Below are 5,231 nucleotides of genomic sequence, written 5' to 3'. Positions count from 1 at the left end.
AGTCGGCTGGTAATCTATAGAAATTCCCCTGTATATAACTTCTAGCTTTTCCCTTGTTGCTTCTAATCTCTCTTTAGCTTAATTTTTGCCATTTTAATTATGTTGTATTTTAGTGTGTTCCTCTTTGGGTTAATCCTGTTTGGATCTCTCTGTGCTTCCTGGACTTGGACCTTTGTTTTCATTCCCAGATTAAGGAAGTTTTCATCTCTTATGTCTTCAAATATGTTCTCAGCCCCCCTTTCTCTCTCTCCTTCTGAGACACCTGTAATAGGAATATGAGTGTACATGGTGTGGTCCCAGAGGTCTCTTAAACTGTCCTCATTTATTTTTTTTTCCAGTTTCAGTGATTTTCACTACCATCTTTCTAGCTCATCGATCTGTTCCTCTGTGTCATTCCTCTGTGTTGATTGCTTCTAGTGAATTTTTCATTTCATTTGCTGTATTATTCATCTTTGGTTGCCTATATTTTCTAACTTTTGTTCAAAACTTCTACTGTCTCACTCTGCTTCCATTCTTCTCTTGAATTCTGTTATCATGTTTATGATCATCACTCTGAACTTTTTCTTATATAAATTTCCTATCTCCGCTCACTTTGTTTTTCCTCACAAGAGCATTATCCTGTTCCCTCATTTGGAACATGTTCTTCTGTCTACTCATTTTGCCTAAACTGTTATCTTTATTTCTATGTATTTCATAAGTTAGTTATGTGTTTTAACCTTGAATAAGTGAACTTATGTAGGGGATGTCCTATGTATCTCAGCAGTGCACTCCTATTTTGTTACCAGAGCACTAGTGGTCCCCTCTGTGTGAGCTGCATGGGTTTTTCTGTACTGATGAGCTGACTACTGGGTCTAGTAGACTTGGTTCACCCGTGGCCCGGTTGGCTGTCAGGCTTTGCTTTGTGCAGATGCTGCATGCTGATGGTAGGCAAGGCCAGGTCATGAGGTGGCTTGCTGCATAACCCCATTGGACCCCAGGGCTATTGCGGGCTAACTGGTGAGCAGAGTCAGTGTCTTGGAGATCCTAGGGCTGGTGTCTATTCACTAGTGAGTGAAGCCAGGTCCTGGGATTAGTGCTGGACCACTGACAGGCAGAATTGGGTCCTGGGGTCTTGCTGCAGGGCACAGGGGTCCCAGGGCTGGTATCAGACTGCTGGTTATTGGATCTGGTTCCTGACAGAGCTTTCTGTAGGGTCTGGGTGTTCCGAAGCTTGTGTTGGCCTGGTGATAAGTGGGGCCAGGGCCCAGGTGGTCTCAGAACAGGATCTGGCCTGCTGACGGGTGGCCTGAGTCCCTAGACTGCAGGCCTGTGATTGTCCTACAGATCTTATTCACTTGCTCTTGGGTGAGGCTGGTCCCAAGGCTAGAGCAGTCTTGTTGTTTTAAGACTTCTTTATGCTTCAGTCTGAATATTTTCTACTGGTACTAGTCCTATATTCAGCTGTCTCTATTCTGGAGGTAAATGCATGTATTTTGTTTGTAATTTTATCTAATATGTTTTTCAGCTTTCAAATTTCCATTTTCTAAAAATTGATCCCAAGTCTCTAGTAAAATTCTCCACTACGTGATTTATAAATAATGGTTATTTCAAAGTCCATTTCTTACAACTCCTACACCTGAATCTCCTATATGTCTGCTTCTATTGCCTATTAGCATTTTCTTTTTTGTTTATTTGATCTCGTCTCCTGAGATGCTGGGTAATTTTATTAACTGTAGAAATAATTTGAAGGTTGTTACTTTCTAAAAAGAGAATTTGCTTCTGTTGACCATTAGAGTTGAGAAGATCACCTTAATATGATCTAAAATTGGACTGATTTAAAACTGTATTTTCATCTTTGTGATAGCTCATCTCTTCCTAGCTCACCATTGCTTGTAGCGTATGTCCTTTACAACATTCCACCTGAAAGACTGTTTTTCTCTTTAAAATTTTTTTAGGGGAGGAGAATAACTGCCTCATTGCTAAGCCTTAACACCTATTTTTGGATCTTCAGCACATCAGACCCCCAAACTCTACTCAATTCCTAACCTTTTAGTCTCTGTTTTATGCTCAGTTTCTCACCCTCTGACCCTTGTGCTATTCATTGATCAGCAGACATCTCAAGAGGAAAAGCTCATATAAAACTGAATTCACTTTAGCATGCTTCCCTTTTCTCTATAATTCTGCTCCCTGAGTCTTGCTGTCTTGATTTATTTCTGATGCTTTCAAATTTCTTTTTATTTTGTCCAGATATTCCAATTTTTTTTGACAAATAGAAAGTTCAATATGGAAAAAAAAATTTAATTTTGCTTAATTCTGTTAAGCATTTATTTGATACCAAAGTCAAAAGTATCCTTGATATCTATAATGGAATGAATGTTTGTGTCTCCCCAGAATTCATGGCAACCCACTCCAGTGTTCTTGCTTGGAGAATCCCGTGGACAGAGGAGCCTGGAGGGCTGTTGTCCATAGGGTCGCACAGAGTTAGACATGACTGAAGTGACTTAGCATGCATGCGTGCATTGGAGAAGGAAATGGCAACCCACTCCAGTATTCTTGCCTGGAGAATCCCAGGGACAGAGGAGCCTGGTGGGCTGCTGTCCATAGGGTCTCACAGAGTCGGACACAACTAAAGCGACTTAGCAGCAGCAGCAGAATTCATGAGTAATGTTATAATCCCCAGTATGACTGTATTTGGTGTAAGGAAGCAACTAAGGTTAAAGGAGTTCATAAGGGTGGGGTTTTTGTCTGATAGAATTAGTGTCCTTATAGGAGGAGATACCAGAGAGCTCATTCTTTCTCTGCACATGCTCAGAGGAAAGATCATATGAGAAAAAAGTCATTATCTTCAACCCAGGAGGAGTGCCTACAACTGAAGCGGCATTCTGCCAAAAACTTAATCTCATACTTCCAGAACTGTAAGAAAACTAATTTCTGTTGTTTAAGCCACACAAACTACTTTGTCATAGAAGCCTGAGCAGATGAATACAGCATCCATCACTCAGAGATCACCAGGACCACATTTTATTGTCAAAGTTGGAGATTGCATTTCTGATCAAGGATTGAAGTGTTTCTTAGGATTCAGTGTGTCTCACATTAAAAGAAAACCATTTAGAAACAAAGCAGAAGTTACCTTGTGTGACAATTTGATTAACAATTTTGTAACAAGCTCCTCTTACACTCTCTCACTAAAGACCCCTCTGTTCTCCATGTTGCATCAAACATTAACTAGCCTAACTCAGTTTGACTACAGTGGCATTTTATTTCTCTGCTCCCTGATTGAGAGGGGACTCAAAAGTTCTTCTTGGGTACACTCCAAAAAAGGGACTGGCTTTTCAACTTCCAGATGGAGGCTCACTAACTACAAACACTCCTGGGCTTGCTTCCATGGAACTGACCAGGTGACAGATCTCCAAGAAGTTTGAGAGGGTAACAGGCAGGAGGGCCAGGGGTCTCCAAACAGAGGAAATAGGCTGCAAGTGCCAGACATTTTTATCTCTCTTAAGCAAACCAGCAATATGTTTTTCCTTCTCTATACAAATTTAAAAGGAGGTTTCTCTTAAAATGCTATGTTGCCATGACACCTGGTCTCACCTGAAGACTCAAATTTTGAGTTAACCAATACATTTCTTTTTCTTATGGAAATGTTGTCTTAAGCTATGTTAATGTACCCCAGACTCTATCTTCAAGTTGGTTCCGCCAAATGGCCTAACTTACTCACTCAGATATTTTCCCCTAATCTATGTAAAGGAAACTATTTGTTGGTAATCTGCCCTTCTACAAGATTCAAGTCAATCGTTTTATGGCCAGGGATGAATTATCTGGTGCCATTCTAAATTTTATGACATTCCTTTCTTTTCTTTAACAGACTGTGAGTGACTATATAACATACAGCTACAGACTAGGAGGAGGGTACTCTTTTGCCCCCTTTTGATGCCTATGTCAGAAGCTTTCTCTATCTCCTTTATACTTTAATAAAACTTTATTACACAAAGGCTCTGAGCGATCCAGCCTCGTCTCTGGCCCCGGATTGAATTCATCTCCTCTGGAGGCCAAGAATCCCGGCGTCTTATCGTTCAGCAACAACCTTTCAAGTTGAAATGTGTTTCTCAGGGAGACTGTGTATGTAGGTGAGTGTAGAATTGGTGCTTGGAGAATTCTGAAGTTGTGAGATAAGATGGAGCAGCTCATGCTTGTAAGAAAAGGACAAAGTACACCAATAGTCTAGGGTCAAGATGACTAGATTGCTTGTTTGTCAAGTAGATATTTTGTGAGGCCACCATCTCACACCTTCTTAGAAAACTCTCTTCTGAGAGCAGTCTGTGTGAAGAACTGAAAGGAAACTGCCAGGGTCAGGAAATGAGGGAGTCACAAGAGATCAACTGGAGACAGTCTGCCCTTATCAGGGAACTGTCACTGCAGAGTTCTCAGAAGGTGGGGAAGGCATTCAACATCTATTAACATGCAGGAATGATAGAGAGAGAGAGACAGACAGGCACATAGACAGACAAGCAGATAGATCACACACTGGACTTTAGATATCTCACTGCAGATGACACTGATATATACCCAACAGGGTTCTCCAGTGCCCTCCTACATTCGTGATTTTCCCTTAAATCCTAGAAAACCAAATAAGGAAGAAAGATCTCTACATATCAAAATGAAAGGAGGAGGATAAAAAGGAAATGGCAACCTACTTCAGTTTTCGTGCTTGGAGAATTCCATGGACAGAGGAACCTGGCTGCATAGTTCTTGGGATCGTGAGAATCAGACATGACTTAGTGCTATCTTTCTTTTTCACTCTTCCCTGTGGTGGGTCCCCAAGCTCCCAATCAGATCTGAACTGAGCAGAGGTCACGGGCAAGGTTTTTATTTTGGTGAGAGTTTTAAGATATGACTTGTATCAAGCTGGATCTTAGCCTACTTGAAAGTTGGTCTTGATTAGCTAAGTGGAGATAGGCTTCTACCTGAAAGTGGACCAGACAGCCCTGGGATTAGCTTGAACTCCATCAAAGGTGGTGAAGGATTTTCCAGGAATGAAGGTGGTCCTAGCTAAACAAAAAGCTGTTTTTTGGTTGTATGCAATCATGTTTCACCCAATCTCTATGTTGTTTAAATAAATAGTAACATAATAGATTTCACAGGGTACAACGAATTGCCAGTTGTATGGACAATACACTGTATGAGCTCAGAGAGGCTGAAAGGGTGTGGAATGAATTTTTAGAAGGCGAGAATAGTAATGAAGAGCTTTAGAT

Source organism: Dama dama, chromosome 9 (genome assembly GCF_033118175.1).
Source record: "Dama dama isolate Ldn47 chromosome 9, ASM3311817v1, whole genome shotgun sequence".
Taxonomy (NCBI): Eukaryota; Metazoa; Chordata; class Mammalia; order Artiodactyla; family Cervidae; genus Dama; species Dama dama.
The sequence above is the reverse complement of the archived record's forward strand: the minus strand, read 5'-3'. Positions refer to the sequence as shown.